Genomic DNA, 10418 nt, shown 5'->3' with positions numbered 1-10418 from the left:
TAGTTTAGAATAAAGAATGTCATCCTCAAGGCATGTAGATTTATAATATTATTACTTAAAACTAGGCTACTTTTGCGTATACAGTCATTAATTAATATATTCCAAATAAAATAAGTCCCTCGATACTCCGTGCTGCTGCTGACTTGAACTAAAATAGACCGCGTATGTGGGCACTAAACAGCAGTCTGTTATAATCACATTTTTATGAGCTAACGAATTCCGTTATATTGGACATTTGTATTAATTATATCAAGCGAAGAACTGAGAAAGCAGAGAGGCGGCAACATTATCGTGGTTTGCGTGACGACTCTCTCCACCTCGCAACAACTTATTTGCAAAGAGTATGGCGCTGCAGAGAAGCTCATTCAGCTGTTATTGGCTCTTTTCTGGGAACCGCACAACAGCGCCCCCCACCCAACATTGGCTGAAAATGGCCGAATTGGAGTACTGATGGAATACTGCATTGTGCCGTTGCCTCTCTGGCTCTGCAGCTTCACATGCACTCGCACACCCAGCACTAAGCTCTCGCTGACAACGTCGTTGTCATTATTAGAAGCAACGAGGAAACAAATGTAATGATCGTTTCGTTCATCGCATAGGCTATTTAATTTTAGCCTATTTTAATACAATTCAAATAATCAAATTGTGCTTAGACTCAGGGAATTATTTTCACCGGACATTAAGACCGGAGATATTAAATAAGTCGGACTTCAACAGATTTTGCCGGTCAAAAACCGGTAATTACCGGCTAACGGAAACGCTGGTGGGTGTAGACGATTCTTCTCCGCTCCAACAGCATGGTTAAAAGCAATAAGAATAATAATCCAGCCGGAGAGGGGGTCTGCATTCCCCGGTGTAGATCCTCCGGTGCGCGGTACTCCACACCAACCAAGTTGAACTTGACGTTACTCAACCAAGCTCTGATACTCCACTATCCTATTCGCACGCGGCTATAAGTGCTCTATTTAGACGCACAATTGCTCACTTCACTTGGTCTTTGACTCGTGATGAAGGCTTTACTAGTAAGGAGCGAACGATACGTTGAACAAACGTATTAGGATAAAACAAGACTCTATTTTGGGGCAAAACGGGCCCTACTTCACCGCACGTTGCATAGTGGGCGAGGCTTCACTTGGGTAACTCGAACTCGAACGGACTGCGGACTGAACTGAACTACTTCTGTATTCACCTGCGCCATATTTATATGTACGGGGAACAATCTAGTGCCAGCCTTATTCCTGTCTCGTAGTCCTGGGCAGAACCGGGCATGTTGAGACAAGCCTTGACGGTAGCTTTGAACTCGACTCTGGGGGTAAGACACTGGCGCTGGGGGCACGCCATCCAATAAGAGAACGAAATATTATGGTCTGTAATAGGTTAAAGGGATATTCCGTGTATATGTACAAAGAATACACAAGGGATATCAAACGATATACAAATATTATGCAATATATATCAATCAATAAATACATATATTCGGTTTAATCTGACCCTTTGTAACAGCCGCCTCCTAATTAGTCCCACCTAATTAGCTAAGCAGAGACAGATTAACCGCACTGTCCACTACTCAATGTCCGTTGTGAGGGTAGGCAGTTCACAAAGTCAGGGGTCATGGTCGTCATTAAGCGAGTCGGGGAGCCTTGGCGACTCTATCAGCCTCGCCACGGGTCGGTTGTAGGTCCGCCCTTGGACGAGCAATTCTGCCGCTCTGACCTTTCCGTCGGCACCAGTGGTCACTTTGCTTACGCGGCCGGCCGGCCACGCAGCTCGGGGTAGTGACTGGTCTATGGTCATGACGACTGGACGTGATGAAGGGGGGCTTAGGAGGAAGCGGGCCTGAGACTGCTTTGATCTGTGCTTGGCTGTGCCTCCTCCTCCTCCGTCTGTTTCTCTTGTTTGCTCTGTACCCCGTCTGAGGAGGGGCCGGTCCCGGCCGCCCCGTCAAGGAGTCGCTTGGGGTGCTGGGTTCGAGGTCAGCTACGTCTGAAGCGCAGCTGAGGGGGGTGGAGTTCCGAACTCCCTCTGGTGCCCACGGTTCTCACGGGCCTCTCGCTTAATGTCAATAGCCTCTGCTGTACGAGGGAGTGGCCGGTGTCGCTCGCCTTTGTGTGTAGGCAGCGTGTAGACGTGGGTTGACTGTCAAGTCCGTAGAGGGGGCCCTGGAGCGTCCATCCCAGTCGGGTCTGAACCGCGACTTGGCATCCTTTGGGTCCGATGTGGGCCGCCTCAATTGGGAGAATGAGGTCCGCGTGGTCGGAGCCGATGAGCAGGGTCGGTGTGGCGCCGTCGATAAGCGGTATAGGTAGTTGACGTAGGTGCACATACTTAGCCATCAGCTGTGGGATGGGGTAGGTGTACTGAGACAGGCCTATGTCGTGGCTGGTGAAGACGTTGGTTATACTATACTGCTTCTCGGGCTGGTCCACCGCTGCTATCTTGAAGGAGACCCTTTCACCTTTTATGGTCTTCTGGTCCCTTCTGATGGTGCGTATGGTCATGGTATCTTTGACACCCCGCAGGCCCAACTGGGCTGCTGCGGAAGCGAGGAGGAGAGTCTTTTCAGACCCATCGTCCAGGACGGCGTAAGTGTCCAGGACCTTGTCCTCGTAGCTCAGGAGCACTCTGACCACTTTGAGGAGCACTCGGGGGGTCCCGCTATGCTGGTCAATGTGGAGCACTCCTGTTGGTCGGTTGCCTTGGATCTTCTGGTGGGCTCCGCACCGTGCTGCGCGGTAAGCGGCGCCCGCCTGGGCCGCCCCTGCGCGGTAAGCGGTGCCCGCCTGGGCCGCCTCACGCCACTGGTCAACTTGGACGGGGTTCAGTGTCTTATATTCGGCGCACTGTGCCAGCCAGTGTCCGCCGTCGCAGTAGGTACAGTAGGGAGCGGTCTGGTGGCTCTTCGGTACTGGTGCCACCGCCTCGGCATGGTACATTACCGCGACGGGCCCACTCTGTTGTCCTGGCTGACGCCTGTTGATGTCATGCAGGACCTCCAAGTGGGTGCCACCGCACCTGCTGCACTTCTTCTTCAAGCGGCACTCAGCTGCTAGGTGGCTGCGCGCGCAGCGGAAGCAGCGGCGGTGGTCCTTGATCCACTGACTCACCTTGTCCGTGGTCAGCTTCCCGAAAGTGTCGCATTGGTACAGCCGATGTTCTCCCTCACAGTACTGGCACTCAATCTTCCACTGGTCCTCTTTCGTCGAGGGGGTGTTGTGGTTCCTGTGCTGTGGTACTGATTCGGCTTGGTGCATAACGGTCACCAACCGGCGGTTATCCGTTGATCCCCGAGGTCCGAGTCTTGGGCTTGGTCCACTCCATACGAACGTGTCGAGTCGTAGGCTACTGACCTCCCTGGCGAGGAACTCAGATAGGTCTAGGAGGGATGCCTCTGGACCGTTGGGGTCGCGGTAGTCTCTGCCGCCGAAAACGCTCTTGTCGGGCGGGAGGGAGCTTCTCTAGTATCCTCTCTACATTAGAGTTAGCGTACAGTTCATAGATCCCCTTTTCCTTTTGGGACCCCAGCATCCCTACCAGGGACTGTACCTTGATAGAGAGGTCATCTAATGCTCTGTTGTCTCTGGCTGGGGGGAGACGGTCAATGTCTCTTATCTCCTGTATCACGTAGTCCCATATGCGTCCATAACGTTGGTCGAGGGCTACTAGAGCCGCGGTGTATGGGGTAGTAGAGCTGGAGTATGCCAGCGCTATATTGTGCGCTCTGGGCACCTTCAGGTGCTTGAGTAGGATAGCATACTTGTTTTTTTTTTTTATCCACTTTTTCTCCCATTTTCTATATTTTCTCCCATCCCAATTTCGTATCATCCAATTCAACCCTCCCCTGTCACGAACGCTGTTTCTTGCCTCCCACAAGCCGGCTGCAATGTGGACTAAGTCATACATAGCACAAGTCCCCTCCGGTACTTGAGGTAACAGCAGTCGCATCTTTTCACCTGCGCAGCTCCATCTCTCAGTGTCGAGGAGTAACGCGTGGGAGGCTCACGCTGCCCCCGACACTTCCTGATTTTACTGCGCAGGCGCACCAACCGACTTGTAGGAGTCGCTTGTTCACAACGTTCGATCCCCACCCTTCAGTTTTCCCTCCCCGTAATACGGCCAATGTGTATTACTGCGGACGACCAGCCAAACTGAAAAACAATGTGGAGAGCTGGATTCGAACACGCGAATCCTAGCGTCTCCACACTGGTAGCGAGTGCCTTGTCCACTACACCACCTAGCCGCCAGGATAGCATACTTGTACGGTTCATCTGGTACGTCGGACAGCATAGTCTCTAAGCACATTCGTAGCTCTGTGTACTGTGCTCTGTTCTCGTGTGTGAAGTCCGGGAACGTCGGTGTGCCAAGGTACGATGCCATGGATGACTGGCACATCGGTGAGCGTTGGGGGAGAGGCCTCCTGGGCGAGTCTCCTCTCACGTGTTGTCTTGGGCTGGTGCTTGGTGGGTACCAAGGGCCGGGTACCCAGGTGCTGTTCCTCGGGGCTGGCGGTGCGTCAAACTCACCCGTGAGTTGAGTCGGGGGTTTGTAGCGCAGGGCCTCGGGGCTGACTTCTGGGCTGTACTGGGCCTCCTGGTCCAGAGTACGTTGCTGCTGGTCGGGGCTGTACTGGGCCTCCTGGTCCAGGGTACGTTGCTGCTGGTCGGCTTGACATTTCTCCTCTTCCTCCTCCTCTTCCTCTGCTAGGACCTGGAGTCTTCTGTTCAGTCTCTCGGCGTGGTCCGGTTCTTCCCGGTTGCTGGGTCTCGTATGGACCGGCCGGGGAGGGGGCTCGGAGACGTGGACAGGATCCTCCTGTTGGCGGGGTCGCTTGGTCGGGTAGGGGAATGTGTCCTAGACCCTTGTCGTGACGATCTCCGGGAGCTCCGTGCGGAGAGAGGGGGTGTCGCCATGGCAACCAATTTGTCCATCAGCTCCGCCTGCAGCCGGTCGTGCTCTGCCTCGCGCTGGGCATGGGCTGCGTCGCGCGCTGCTTCGCGCTGGGCATTGGCGGCGTCGCGCTGCGCATTGGCGCTGGCCTGGGCAGCGTCGCGCTGTGCGTTGGCGGCGTCGCGCTGGGCATTGGCGCTGGCATGGGCGGCGTGGAGCTGTGCATTTGCGACGTCGCGCTGTGCATTGGCGGCGGCGTGCTGTGCATCGGCGCGGCTTCTTTCAATGTTCTCTTCCGTCTGAAGGCGTCTGGTCTCCAGTCTTATGCGGTCGTCTTCACTCCTTTGTTGCGCCTGGAAGCGCTCTCGCTCGGTTGCAGAATGTTCGTGTTCACGGAGGGCTTGCGCTTGGAGTTGCGCGTGAAGGCGCTCTCGTTCGTCTGCAGCTTGTTCGCGCTCGCTCGTCTGTTGCGCTTGGAGTCGATCGCGTTCACCCTGAAGTCGATCGCGTTCGGTAGAGGCTGCCAGGGTGGCGATGAGTGCCTGTGCCAGCATCTTGTCCGCCTCGCTGGGGGAAGACGCCGGTCGAGGCGATCGGCTCCCGGCAGTACTCGTTGGAGATCCGTTCTCCTGTCGCGTACCGAGGAGATCCATCTCCTGGGTGCGCGTCTCTTCTTGTGGTGGGTCGGGTTCCGTCCCGGGAGGGCTTTCTTTATCCTGGAGCTCTCCGGGGACTGTCCCGTTGGCGTTGTCTGGGGGTAAAGTCATGTCATGTCCCTCCTGGTCCCCCCCGTGAGCTTGGTCAGTTACGTTAGAACCCACTAGGGTCTCTACTGGCGGGGTAGCCTGGTCGGTAGGGTTGGACATAATTTTACTATCCGCTTTAGTTACTTTATCCGTATTTAACTTCCTTTTAAAGCTAGGTATTGGACTGACAACGTAGTCCTCTAGGTGAAGAGGTGGCTGCCGTCTGCGCTCTGGGCGATCTAGCTTAGGAGAACCGTTTGTGGAGTGTTCATCATCGGCCATGTCAATATTAATATTATATTAATATTACGCTAATTCTCTCCGGCTCGAAGGACCAATTGTAACTGAGGGGTACAATTCCCTGACTGTATTAATCAAATATGGTATCATTAAACCACTACCGTCTTATGTACATTATACTGGCCATACCGTACACGAGTATATGATGAGAACACTTCCCCACAATGAATCGGTTCTACACAAAGTTGTCTTTAAGTATTTATTAGCAGCAAGAATACATAATATACTTTACTTGAATGCACTTGTAAGGCAAAGGAATGTGCGTAGGCAAATCAATAATGAATGTCCATTCTCTGGTTACGCAGGAGATAATAATACAACCTGAATATTAGGAAATATATCTAGGGGATACTGGTAGGGGGGTTCCTACCGGTTGTAAGCCAGCAGGGGGAGGAAATGTTCGAATGCAAAGTCTGGGTCAGCGGGGACTCAGTAGGCTCCTGCTAGGGGAGGCGGTATATTACTCCCTGCTCGGCAGACGAAAGGCAGCTGTAATCCCAGTATGCGTACAGCACAGGTGGAAGCCGGTCAGCCTCTCCAATAGAGACGGGCTCGAGTGATGTCCTCATGGGCAGGTCCCACAGCAGTGGGTGTAGACGATTCTTCTCCGCTCCAACAGCATGGTTAAAAGCAATAAGAATAATAATCCAGCCGGAGAGGGGGTCTGCATTCCCCGGTGTAGATCCTCCGGTGCGCGGTACTCCACACCAACCAAGTTGAACTTGACGTTACTCAACCAAGCTCTGATACTCCACTATCCTATTCGCACGCGGCTATAAGTGCTCTATTTAGACGCACAATTGCTCACTTCACTTGGTCTTTGACTCGTGATGAAGGCTTTACTAGTAAGGAGCGAACGATACGTTGAACAAACGTATTAGGATAAAACAAGACTCTATTTTGGGGCAAAACGGGCCCTACTTCACCGCACGTTGCATAGTGGGTGAGGCTTCACTTGGGTAACTCGAACTCGAACGGACTGCGGACTGAACTGAACTACTTCTGTATTCACCTGCGCCATATTTATATGTACGGGGAACAATCTAGTGCCAGCCTTATTCCTGTCTCGTAGTCCTGGGCAGAACCGGGCATGTTGAGACAAGCCTTGACGGTAGCTTTGAACTCGACTCTGGGGGTAAGACACTGGCGCTGGGGGCACGCCATCCAATAAGAGAACGAAATATTATGGTCTGTAATAGGTTAAAGGGATATTCCGTGTATATGTACAAAGAATACACAAGGGATATCAAACTATATACAAATATTATGCAATATATATCAATCAATAAATACATATATTCGGTTTAATCTGACCCTTTGTAACACTAGCTGTTGGTCAAAAACACCCCTCCCAGAGTTTTAAGCTAGGCTAGTGGTCTGTATCCACTTCCACTCATTTCTGCTAAGCTAGGCTAGCTTGCAACCGGATAGCTTTCTACTGAACACAGAGGAAATTGGTATATCTATCTATCTTGTCTGTCTCTGGAGAAGACGGTAAGCGCGTTTCCAATAATGTTGGCATGCCCCTTAAACGGCCAATGCCAGCCATTTTTAGATTTCATGTTATTCCTGTGCCCCAGTACATGTCAATATTTGTGAACATGCATCACTCTCCTGAAGCTAGGATTCAGAACGAGGGCCCCACTGACATACAGTGGAGAACCCTCCAGTTTGTGACGTCCCCTGAATATAAAATCATGGGCCGCTCCCAAGCGCTCCATAGACAATGAATGGGGCACAGACTTTGTGGAGCCATAAAATGTTTGAGTTCTTACACCCAAACAAGGTTCAAATTATGATTCAGACCTGTTTGCAATAGAATAGTTCATCACCATAGACGTTTAAAGGGGAACACCACCCAAATTTAATTATGCTATTTCCATGGTCTAGGAAATTTAATTCAATATTTGTAAGTATGTTTTATTTCTAAAGCACATTTAAAACAACTGTAGTTGCACAAATGCTGTACATACTGTATAAATGGCACTATAATAAAACACTGTATAAACATGGTAAAGAAAGCAATACAAATATGACGCATATAACTAGTATGCTTAAAAATATATATATATATTATTAATAATATTAATGATTACACAACATACAACAGGGTAGGTGTGAGATCCAGACTAAAAAGCTAATTTAAAAGCTCCCAAGTTTGAATGAAGGCAGGTTCAGGTGTTCCTCATTTATCCAAAGTGCATCGGTGTGGTCATAGAAAGCCACGGTAAGAACACTATATATAAAATCTTGCGTTGATCTGATATTTCTTTCTCCCGTGATTGAAGCTGTGTGTGGACCGTGTTGTGCTTTCCACCGTTGGCTGTGGTGGGTGGGGGGGTGAGCGCCGCGCTTCAGGGCCCTTAATTTGCCTCGCACACCTACGCGGCCGTCCCGGGTTCGCCTCCCGCTTCCGGTGACATTTGTCTTCCCTGCCTCTTCTCCCGTTCATCCTCTCCTCCTCTGTCGGTCATGTCTAACCATGAAAAAGCAATAAATGCTAAAAAATAAATCTTGAAAAAAAAAGCTAAAAGGCCTGGTAAAACGGGTAGGTTTTTTAACACCTTATGTTGGGGGGGTGTTCCTCAGCTTTGGGGCAGCAACTGCAAAGGAACGGTCGCCCCTTGTGAACATGAGCTACTCTCCCACAGCCAGAAACCAGAGAGGTAAGTATAACTGTTCGAGTTATCACCTGAGAGCTATGGGGCCCCTGAAACCGCGTGCCGCAGACTTCTTTTTGACAATTTTGGACATTTATGAACTTGAATGAACATTTATTTAACTGTCTCTGAATGAATGAAAACTTTATTTAACAGATTGTAGAATGGGTACAATACAGTACGGCTCAATACACAATTGTTAAGGGGATGCAGACCAGAGAAAGACGTTTGTCTTGTTTACATCAGGGTCCCCCATTTTCAATTCATAGTGAATTGCACTTATAAATAAAAAACGTACAAAAAAAACGAATGGAAAATAAATAGTTGTATGGCACTTAACAGCAGCATTTATCAGGATACAGTAACATCTGATGGAACATAAAATCATAAATACTTGAATAAATCAAAATAAATATGTTACAAACAAATGTGCACAGGTAATCAAGAACAATGAAAAATGTATTGCACTGAACAGAAGCATATTTCAGCAGCAGCATCTTCTTAGAACAACAACAAAAAGTGACTAATGCAGCATGTCACCAAATAAGCAGCAACATTACATCAAGTAAACGACTGTAATCAAAATGCATTCTTCAGAGCTAACGCTAGTACGCTACTAGCATTATCAACTTCAGTAGCGCTTGATTGATTGGGGGGGGTGGGTAGACAGGGTGGGGGAAACTACAACTGTACAAGCAAAACTACATTGGAATATCGACAACCTTACTTGGTCCCAAGAAGAGGTTCTTGTGTATTATTGGGTTAGGACATTTACTGTACATTTACAGGGGCCCGTTTCGAATTGCAGTCTCCCATAGGTGCTCTTTGAGAGTGGTTTTGAAAGTGGGTAGTGATTCACATTCCTTTACAGCTTTGGGTAGGGCGTTCCACATTGATGTGGCATAATTGCGAAACGTGTTTAGTCCCTTGTTTGAGCCGAATCTGGGTTTAACATGATTTGTGGAGTCTTGAACAGCGTTAGTCTTTGGCCCTTTTACAGACCCGAAGCTATACAGCCTTGTGGCGGGTTCAGTCTTTTTTTCGGCGGCATGCGCTATTATTAGTATGGCATACTTTTTACTTGTACAGGAGTCGCAGGACATGCGGAACATACTGTAGACTACTACAGTAACTACAGGACATGGGCAGCCTGTTTACATCACGTGATGCATGCAGCTTGCTGCTTATTCTTCACCAAATGGGTTGGAGTAGCGTAGTAGACACACTCATGGGCGACGCATAGCGGCTTGGAGGTGAAATGCAGCCTATTCCACAACATTAATTACTCTGTTCTTTTAAAAACTGATAAGAAAAATATGATCTATTAACAATTTATTTAGGTAACATAAATAATACTAATTCGTACATTGAAAATCTATATATAATTTTTTTTTTGAGAGACCCCCACAGGTGTTGTTGACTATGGGGGCCCAGACTCTATGGGGGCCAAGCCCTCATTGGGCCCCCCATAACTCGAACCCTAACTTGTGATGTCATCAAGTACAAAGGCTGGAGCTCTATTGACAATGGAAGACTGATTTTGTGAACCCACACCCAAACTACACTGGTGTTGTTGGTGGCCGATGGCAGGGTACATCCCTGATACACCCCAAATCCTCAATGATGCCTTTTGACCATGCCCCTAATCTGGTCAAAATGGTTTGGCCTCCCATTTGGCTTAATACAACTTTTAAACATGGTGGTCACTAGATGCCACACATGAAGCTTAGTGAGTCAAGTGAAGTGAGGAGTAGTAAGAAGATATGATTATGAGAAATTAAATGGTGCCACATTGTTGTGTGGTAGGATGTCACAAAGTAACTCTAAA

Source organism: Notolepis coatsorum (genome assembly GCF_963971535.1).
Source record: "Notolepis coatsorum genome assembly, chromosome: 16".
Classification (NCBI taxonomy): domain Eukaryota; kingdom Metazoa; phylum Chordata; class Actinopteri; order Aulopiformes; family Paralepididae; genus Notolepis; species Notolepis coatsorum.
The sequence above is the reverse complement of the archived record's forward strand: the minus strand, read 5'-3'. Positions refer to the sequence as shown.